General features: G+C 33.2%; 1 long non-coding RNA gene across 1 annotated transcript in view; it reads left to right on the forward strand.

Moving 5' to 3' along the window:
- Window positions 1–7,668, forward strand: part of LOC141399527 (uncharacterized) — a 25,671-nt gene extending 18,003 nt beyond the window's left edge. The window contains exons 2-3 of the long non-coding RNA XR_012411861.1: window positions 6,972–7,284; window positions 7,360–7,668. This is a non-coding gene — a long non-coding RNA (uncharacterized lncRNA). The remainder of the gene's footprint in view (window positions 1–6,971; window positions 7,285–7,359) is intronic.
- Window positions 7,669–10,998: the final 3,330 nt, after the last annotated feature.

Below are 10,998 nucleotides of genomic sequence, written 5' to 3' on the forward strand. Positions count from 1 at the left end.
ACATATATCAATTTGATATGTTTGGGTAAAACATATTTTTATGTTAGAACATTTTTTTCATGGTTGGAGAGAGGATGTTTGTCAACGAGAGTAATAACAGTGCTCTCGCGGCTGTGGAATGCTGTTTTATAATGAAGAGTTGTGTGTATTGTATAATAGAAGACGTAGAAGCGAAGAAGGGGCTTTGGTGGCATGTACATATGTGTCAAACTCGTGTGTTTCTTGTTTTGTTGTTAACCAACTTAGCAGGCGACGAAGAAAAGAAGAAATGATATGAATTATATTTTTTTCTTTCTTCAGTGTTTTAGATGCCTTTGTAGAGTCAAGACGGTAAAGTGAGTGAATAAATCAGTGTTTTGTGTTTTCTTAAAGAAATTGTGCTTTTTAGTAAACTAAATGCCCAATACATTTTATAATAATTTTATAATTGAATCGGAAAGATGAATGGAATTATTTTATTGGACAGAAATCGCATTTAATATTGGTAATTACATACGTACTTATGTATATTTAAAATATGGCATATCCATATTTATTTATTACATTACATAATCATTTGATTCTAGATGCCGATTCCCCGCTGATGATTTCAACTATGAGGACAATTTGTTTTATTTCACAACTAAGGAGAAGTGTCCAACTACGTTTCTATATATTTTTCCTTTTTAAAAGTGTGACTATTTACAAATTATTTCAATCAGTTTTTCTTTTATTAAAGTGTGTTATGTATTTCTTTGGAATTTTGTATGTACCTATATGTTTGTTGTTCTTTTGCCTTTCAATAAACAACCTCAACATTTGTGTGTATACTATAGAGAGTACCAGTGAGTTCTTACTGAGAGCAAGTGAGCACACATTTCAAAGTGTTTTACATTGAATTTTACGCTCCCTTGCTCTCAGTAAGCGCCCACTGGTGCATGTGTTTTTTTGTGCCTTTTGGGTTCGTATTTTTTTGCACCTAAACATATAAAATGTTTGCACCCAAACATAAAATTGTTTCCACCCAAACATATCTTTGTTTGCACCCAAAACATATATATCTTTGCACCCAAACATAAATATCTTTGCACCCAAACATATATATGTCATCGCTTGAAAAGCGGCGAAAATCAATTCAATGTTGTTTATATTTGATTTAATAAATGGCAATATTGATTGTCCACAGCTCTTGGCTAAAATCCCATTTTGTATACTTATAAGTACTATAAGTACTATAGTAGAATATCTCTTCGGCATAGAAATTTATTCTATACTGAAATATGTATATCAAAGAAATTATACCCTTAATGGTCGTTTAATTAGGGGATTAAATTATTTAAATTATATACATAATAGCTATTTGATTGAGTTTAACACATCAAAAAGGAGTTTTAATTTTTTTTTTTTTGATAGATAATTTAATTTAATATCATTATTGTAAATTATTAATGGAACATTGGTGGCGTCGTTTTTTATTGGGTTTTTTTTTGGTACAATTTTGTTTTTTTTGTTTCAAAATAGTCTGGCTTAATCCCATTGTTGTTGTTTTATTATTTTAAAACAACTAATTTGTTAGTGGAAAAAGTTTGGCATTGTTCGCCAAGGGGATAAGGCAGGGAAGACTAGTTTCGATCCACGCCACTGGATCTCATCAGTCCCTTGTTCCTTGTTTGTGGATATTCTCCACCACTAATAAATTAGTTGTTTTAAAATAATAAAACAACAACAATGGGATTAAGCCAGCCTACTTTGAAAAAACAAAAAGTAAATATTAATAATATTTTTGTAATATTAATAATCTGTAAGAACGTTGTTCATTAGACTCGATAAATAAATAAAATATTTACCGAGAATACTATTGCTAAACAGTGTTAAAATGCCCAAACATTGTGGCTAACATCTTCCATTGTCCGTACTCATGTTTTATGTCAGACTAAGTAAATGATATACGACCGTAACTTCAATGTGAACACTTCATTAAAATCTGCAGCCTATTTAACATGAATAGGCACATTGCACATCATTCGTCGAATAAATGTCGCCATTGGCAATGAACGGTATGGGTGCATGCACCACCAGTCAGTATACACCCCTGAGTATAAAAACCAGATTTCGCAATCCTTATCACAGCAAAAAAACGATTACGACCGAACGTAGTTTTATTAGCTTTAAACCACCCCCGCTGACTCCGTACGAACAATGCATTTTCCCAGGAGATTGCCTTTGTAGTTGGAAGTAATGCCTGTTATTGTACACATGTATGCAAGTCCTTTCCTTTGTTAGCTCCGTGTATGAATGATACATGCCCAGAGTTTATCAGTGAACGACTTTTGAGTGTGACAATGATAGTAAATCATTTGAGGGTGAGTGAAAAGGTCATTCTAGCAAGGATGGGATATCAATGTCATTAGTTATTCGATTTCAGTTGGAAAGTCATCTCTTGAGTTTCTAATTGTGTTATATATTCTCCAAGCATTGACTCTTTCTACACAGATAATGTGTTTTTGCATAAAAATATTAAAACTTCTAATTTAAAAATAAATGCGCCAAAGCTTTCTTTCAGTCAGATCAGTTTTTAGTGATGCAAGTATGTATGGTAACATGGGGCGCCTTCGCCACTGGGGCGCACAGTGGAAAAAACTACCGATTTAGCGCGCCAAAAGTAAAAAAGTCTATGTTTTATTGTATGTTTGTCCATAAATTCGATATGAACAGCTACAGATTGACAATTTTACTTCATTTTTAAATATATTTTGTACATTTGTATTTTTACCGTAGAATGGTACCTATCGATTTTCGGTATTTTAAAGATTTCTACCATATTATTCAACCGAAACGGCTAGGATTTGGTATTTAGTCTCCTATAAACATTTTCACAGGTACACGCATTGATATGGCCCCCATAGAAAGGTTCCGCTCTAATTCAGCATTTTTACATAAAAAATTATTATTATTTATTATTATGGCATGTTTATTTACATCTTGTAATAAAACTTAGCCTATTCACAAAGATTATTTGTATATATTTTCCATTGATTTCTGTCTCGAGCTATTGTTCTAAGTTCGCTAAAAGATTTAGATGTTTCTTGAGTCACTGATCTGCGCCAAGTAGATTTAGGGCGTCCTCTTTTTCTTTTTCCTTGTGGATTCCACTCCAGAGCTGCATGAGTTACATCGTTAGTGTCCTTTCGTAACGTATGTCCAATCCACCTGTATTTTCTGCATTTAATTTCACGTTCTATTTCAATTTGGTTCGTCACTTGTAATAGTCGCTCGTTGCTTATAGTTCGTGGCCACCATATTCTTAGAATTCTACGTAGGCACCTGCTGACGAAGCACTGTAGTTTGTGAGCTATCGCCTTTGTTACATACCAGGTCTCGCTTCCATAGATAAGAACAGAAAAATTTTTGTTACGGACGGAATAATTGTTATACCGCGCCAATTGTTCCTGTTCTTTAAATCTCCCTTTTTAGGTATTTTTATTACTATAGATTCCTTCCATTCACTTGGTATATCTTCCTCATTCCAAATATTTTGAAAGAGGGGCAGAAACAGCTGTGCCACCTTTTGTGGATCGACATTATAACATTCTGTAGGTATTGCATCTGCTCCGGCCGTTTTACCGGATTTTTGAGTCGATATTGCGTCCACAATTTCATCGAATGTGGGTGGTTCGGTAGAAATATCTAATCTTGGGCTTAGTGGATTGAATATTTGTAGTTCCTCCTCATTTTCATCGTGGATAACATTTAGTGTTCGTTCAAAATGTTGCTTCCACGCAATTATTTGCTCATTTTTATTTGTCAATAGAGTGCCGTTGTCGTCTACAATCATATTGGAACTTCTGGTCTTGGTTCCACTTAGCTGATTTATGATTTTAAAAACATACTTAGTATTTCCCTTTGCAGCAGCCTTTTGCGCATCTTTCCCGAGGTCGTCCATATACTTATTTTTATCAGCTCTGGTTTGTTTCTTGATTAATTTGTTTAGCCTTTCGTAATCTCTTTTAAATATCTCATATAGTGTAACATTATTCTCTTCTGTGGCTAGCATTTTCCGCTTTACTTCCCGCCGATTTTCTATTAGTTTCCAACTCTCTTCTGTTATCCATTCTTTCCGCTCGGATTTGCTGTATCCAAGAGTCGATTCGCATGCATTCCTAAGTTCGTTTTTTAGCCTTTGCCATATCTCGTCGTTGGTGCTATCATCATAGTTGATATTTATTTCCTCCACTTTTCTTCGCAGTTCATTTCTCGTTGCATCATTTTGAAGCTTGTCGGTATCAAATCTTCTTCTTCCTATGGTGTTTGTCCGGGTTTTTCTTATCATGTTTAACTTAAGTTCACTGACCACAAGATAGTGATCACCTCCTATTTCGGCGCTTCTTCTGTTCCTCACATCAGAGCAAATATTAAACCATTCTCGGGAGATGCAGATATGGTCAATTTGAGATTCAAATGTTCCCGTCGGTGATTTCCATGTTACTTTATGTATTTCCTTATGCGGGAAGACAGACCCAGCAATCTTTAGATCGTGATTGCTGCATGTCTCTAGTAACAGCTCGCCATTTTCGTTGCAGGATCCTAGCGCATGTTTCCCCATTATACTTTCATAATCATGATTGTCGCATCCTATTTGGGCGTTGAAGTCGCCCATTAGTATAGTAATGTCTCTGTTTGGTATCTCTGATAGGGTTTTATCTAACAGGCTATACAGGGCTCCTTTGTGGGCGAATTCGCCGTCCTCTGTAGGCGCGTATACCTGCACTATAGTTATGTTTCTGCCTTTTGCTGCCAGCCTCGCAGTGATGATTCTTTCGGAAACTGGTTTCCATGTCAATAAGGTTTTTTTTGCTTTTATGGAGAGGTAAATTCCAACTCCTTTTATATGAGGGTCCTTCTCGTTTGGTATTCCAGAGTGCAAAAGCAGTCCGCCGTTTTTGCTAGGAGTTTCCCCGCTTTCGTTCCATCTAACCTCACTTAAGCCCACAATATCCATTTTTAATCTTGCGCATTCAGCTGTAAGTTGATCAAATTTACCACTTTGGAACAATGTTCTGACATTCCAATGTCCACACCTTATCCTTTTCCGTTTGCCATGTGTCGTCAACTGATTTCCATTATTATTCATTACATTAAAAAATGATATTAATAAAAATAGTAATAAAATAAAATGTTACAGTTTGTTACAGCTAAAATTTTACAAATTAGTTAAGAACTATATGTACTAAAAATAGAATAAAAAATCTACGCGCCATCCCCCGACACTCCTTAGTAATAGCTTTAACAAAGTGCTCAATTTGGAAAAAAATCGGATGTCACATGTTTTAAGTGTAAAATCCGAGTTGCAATAAATAACATCTTATATTCAACATTTTTTAAATCACCTGCTTCACGAAATGTTAAATTCAATAAAGCTTCAAAATTACTTTGTAGGAAGAGAGCATGCGACGATCACAAATTTACTATTAAACTATATTATGAAAACTAGTTCAAAAAATGTCTGCAAAAAACGGACCGTTATTCCGCTTAGACTGATGTAAAACAAATTATTTTAAATGCCGTTGCATTCTATGGACACCTTAGATTAATACTGCAACAATCATTTTTAAATTGGCGTATGTGATTTTTTTGACTTTTGGCGCGCTAGATCGGTATTTTTTTCCACTGTGGGGCGGCTACGCCAGCGCGGGTTTTCTCGCAAAATACAAGTACTAGAAAAAAATCCGTTAAAAGCAAAATTGTGAGTTTAATGAAGATCTATCATCTCCCAAAAGTTGGCAGTTGTGTCATAGGTATGATAGCGGACGCACGCGGTTTTGTGTTTTCAGGTTATTGGGAAAAATAATTATGGTAGGTATTTTTTGTTTTTTTCAAAATAGTCTGGCTGGTATTTTTTGTGATATCTTCTTTACCTTTTGTGATATCAAAAACACATTTTATACCGTTAGAAGACAACTACTGAAGAATATAAATCCCAATAATTCGCATGAAAAATGCAGTTGCAAATGTCAATATATTAATATTATGAAATATGTAAGGGGTGGGGCGCCTACGCCATGATAGGGGCGTGGTGGGTTAATGTTAGAAATTTGTCATGTTTAACTTAAATTCTTTATACCATACATATACCACAGTTTTATATGAAGTTAAAATCAAATATTGTCCTAAACGTATCTTGTTTTAGTTATATTATGATTTTTGTACCTAAATTCAAGGCACATACTTCAATTAACCGCTAGAATCGGTTACTTTTTGTGAATTTTAAAATCATTTTTGATTATTCAATAGAAAACATGTTCCTTTTTTGCATAATGTTGATATTTAAGGAATAAGTATGGTAAATTGCAGTTTTAGGATCCGTTGGAGAATGTTCAATATCTATGGCGAAGCTGCCCCATGGGTAGGGAGGCTTCGCCACATTTTACAGATTTTGTAAATCCTCAAAAATAATATTTTAAAAACAAAATTATAACAATTTTTATATCAAAACTTATAGTCAAGATATGCTAATATTTGTACCAAAAATAATATTTGAAAAAACTTTAACGGTGTCGGTATGAGAACATTTTGAACAAAAACGTGGCGAAGGCGCCCCATGTTAGCATATATAAGTAATGCTTAGGACAAAATAATGGTATAACATGCATATACAATTATGGATGGGAATCATTACACTGACCATCAAAATTGTAAGTTTGACTGTTTCATCCGATCTTTCGATTTATGTTTCTAACACAAGTTGGCGAAATCAAACCCGGAAGAAGTTTTACTTCAGCAGCTCTTGCTTTTTAAATACATATAGCTTAGGGGTCTATTCTACGATTTTTACACAGATATTCTTTATAACCTGCTGAACTAAACGTTTATTCAATCCAAATTAAATATCAACTTGATTGTATTAATCGCACACTAGTGGTTTTTGACTTATTTTAAATTTCTGTTTTCTTAATACTGAATTTCTGAAAAAGATCCTGACATAATAATTCCAGATAACCATGCTGGTCGAAATTCAAGAAAAGAAACAGACCATTTAATGAAGCTCCAATTCCAACTGCAGTGGAAACCCCTCAAAATTCACAACGGCAAATTTAGACAAAAGATTACGCACAGAAGATATGGAAGAATTCTTAAAAAATTAGCTGAGAAACGAGGAAATGTTAGAAATTCAAACAACTTCTTATTCAAATAGCAATTTGCTTCACACAAATTATATATCACGTACCAATTCGTTTTGTTGAAGTCCACGGAAGACGAAAATTCATTTGGTTTTTCCAGATCACTTCTTAAAGTGATTTTATAAAGGTAAATATAGAGAAAAATGACTTTCTTGGATTTTCAACTTTAATTTGTTCATTTTGTTCATTTTTATTTGTATAGGAATTCACTATCGGAGTCGAACCGGAGTCGGAGCCGGAGTCGTGTAAAATACTCGTCTGGAGTCGAAGTCGGGCCAAAAATATCTCGACTCCGAAACCCTGTTACAACTGCTAATAAAATGTAACGAACGGTGTGCCTTTTTCACGACTTCGTTTGGACTGTATCAGGATGCTGTTAAAATGTGAGAAATGGATGTCATTCGCAGGGCTGCCAGATTATTTTTATGGAAAATCGTCAAAATGACGATTTTTTAAATTAAAATCGTCAAATCTATTTTATAAAATCTTCAAAAAAATTGTCAAAAATTAAAATGGGAACATTTAGTTATATTTAAATATATTTTTAATTAAAATAAACATAAATTGGTTATTCAAGTTAGTAAACATGTTTTAACTTCAAATCAGTATTAAATTAAATGATTAGTTAAACGATTTTGTTAATAAATATTTGAGTTAACATTCTTAACATGTCGTGTTTAATCAATGTGTTAAACAATTTGTTTTGTTAAGTGTACCCAACATTAAATCCTTATGAAGAGAATTTCGAGAGATATTTCGTTTTGTGAAGATTTACTTGGATGAAAACTCGTTTAACATTTGCTGACGAATGTGGTAATACCTACCATTATCTTCTTTAAACTTTTTGGTCTTATTGGAAAAATATATGAACCATCAACACGTTTCAAATCCAATATTACAAATGCGAAATAAATCCGTTTCACTATTTTCAAACATTTCCTCAGAATTCAAAAGTTTTAGTTCACGAAATTCTGAATCCAATTTTTACTTTTCCTTCTTGTTGACAAAATGTGAAAATTCGTTAAGGAAGTCAACAAATCAATAAAACTGTTTTAAAAATCAAATCTATTAAACTTTTAAAATTTCTGCACAAAGCTCAATATAAAAGTTAACGCAGTTATTTGCCCAGAACAGAACAGAATCTACTATTGTTGAAATTTTGACTTTTTGTTCCTTTATAAATTATATATAGTTTGTTTCCATAGAATTCAGTTTGGTTCTTGTTAAAAATTCCTTAAAAATTCACATATGTATGTGATTATTTTTTTACAATTAAGTTTTAAAATCAAGTACGAATATTTGATCAGTTCTTACAAATTCATTATTTACAATTCATAAAAATGACTGTATTAGCAAAATATCCAAAAATCGTCATTTTTTGGGTAAACATCGTCAAATCGTCATTTATCAATTTTTGACCAAAAAATCGTCAAATCTGGCAGCCATGGTCATTCGTTGGATCCCATCTGAATGCGCATAAAATGTGGGGAATGGAGTGCCTTTTTCAAGACTCCGTTAGAACGGCATCAAAACGTGCCGTGAAAGAACTAGTATACATTGCACTACTTACAATTAATTTTGCTGGGTACGTTCTTATTAGGGTTATAACTTTTTTGAAATTTTTGCAAATATCAAAAATACCACCGCATAGCCGTGTAGAGCACGAAAAACTACTATGAAATACGGTGTCATTTTTTCTCTATCGCGACAAAAGTTTCCGCACCAAATGCATTGAAGTTCAGTAATGCATTATTTAATTTTATTAGTTACAATGACTGTATACGTTTTTCTTAATAACTTATTAATAGTTTTAATATAATTTAAAATCAAACCATTCTGGACCAATTTGTTATCAAATCGCGATATTTCAGAGCATTTAATGCACCTTTGACAATATTGCAATTATTTGTTTTTCTTTATAAACTCGCGAATTGTATGTTTATATTTATTGTACCTATCGGAAAAGAGAATATGTGGTCGTTTGCAACGAATTCGCGAAAGTTACTGACTTTTTTTAATGACTTTGCCTGTGAGAATCGTATTTGTCTTCTATAAATATTTATTCAAACAAAGCAAATTTAAATTTTTAAATAGAAAAAATTACAGAAGAGCTTTAGTAATCGTAGTCGGTGCGGAAACTTTTTTCACCCAATCGAACTAAATCACGCGTTTTCGTTATCAGGTCAATATTCCGCACATGGTACTGGCGTGGTATTTTTTTGGTTATAGCCCTAGTACTTATGTGTATGAAAAGTACTAAATTTAGTACATTTTGGAGTTGGGTGAACGGATAGCACTAGAATCATGAAACTTGGACCTAAAATTATGCATGTAGTTTTGGCCTCAATATCCACCGATATAACTGAAATTTGGTTTTTAGTATTAGGTGCAGGTCTTTCATAGTCCCCATAGAACGGTATTTCGATATTTGCAAAAAAGTATAACATTTGAAACTTTTTTCAATCATGATCATATCCGTGAAAGAAAGAAAAATTCGATATTTCAATTTCTCCAGTAGGTGTATAATTTCCATATTTGATGGGTCTAATTGGATGTGGCAAACTTTTTGGAATTTATGATCAAAGTAGATGATAATATCTGTACAATTAGTTAAAGTTAAGTCATTCTAATGCTATTGAGAGCAGAAATAACACCCAGTTGTAGGTCGTTTCAAAGTAATGCTTATAGTGACATCGAAACATTGTCCAAAGTGCTGATAAATAAAAAAATTCAAATGATTTTGTGTGGAATCTTTTTTTATCGAATGAAGATTTTATCTAATCTTAGGTAAAATCTCATCAACTATGAGGGATATGAGTTTGTAAAAAAATGTCTTAACCCTAATATTCTATTTACTTTGTATATATGTATGTATGCCACTTGTGTTTAATTTTTGTGGCAGTTGCTGTAAATCTTATAGGAGTATTAACTGATTTCATCGTCGGCATGCGTAACGGAAATTGACCAAAACGGAAATTGAACAATGCATTATCATGTGGAAAATTCTGTTCCAAAAGCATTCCTTCGAAATCCGTCTCACGGTTCTGACATTCTGGCTCGTGTTCATATAACGTCCTTTAGCCATGTGCACACATTTTGTAAGTGTGTATGTTCATATGTATGTGTGTTGGCGTGTGACCAATGAGACAGACAAACGTGCCGATTTTGGATGTTGTAACGTGTTAAATTACCGTAAACTTCAATATGCACGCAGACTGGGTATATTGAATTTCGTTTGGTGTGCAGGACGTCATTTTTCATAAACGACAGGTTTTCGTCATGCATGTGTGGCCTGGAATTTACGAAATTGTGCTGACGTACGTTTTATACTCTATTTCTGCCGTGCCCTTAGAAATGTGTGCTAATATTTCTTACAAGTCACACACATGTATTTGAAAAGATTTTCGTTGTTCAAAACTACAACATTCTGCAATATTAACGTAATGAGAATTTATCAGAATTCGCAAAAAAAATGTGTGAATACACAATTCACTTATTTGGATCGGACTACACCATTTGATTAGGAGGAGTCTGACCTTGTTCCTGGTGGGCTGTTAGTGAGGAATATTTTTTTCCGTTTTGATTGTTCCCAGGCATGCTGTGATTCCATAGCCCTTTGTGCTATTTCCATTAAAATTTGATAGGTATGATTGTATGTACGTCTAAACATTTATTTATTGTTTTATTGAAAACGTTCTTTTGATTACTTGTTTTATTGACTAGGTATTTATGAATTAGGTAACCAACCCTGTCCTAAATAAACTTGTTTATTTGATTTTCATTTAACTTTAATGTCGTATTTTATTGTTGTGACGACTTCTTTTCTTCGTGAACAACAGTC

Source organism: Musca autumnalis, unplaced genomic scaffold (genome assembly GCF_047663935.1).
Source record: "Musca autumnalis isolate F117 unplaced genomic scaffold, ASM4766393v1 scaffold_3, whole genome shotgun sequence".
NCBI classification, from domain to species: Eukaryota; Metazoa; Arthropoda; class Insecta; order Diptera; family Muscidae; genus Musca; species Musca autumnalis.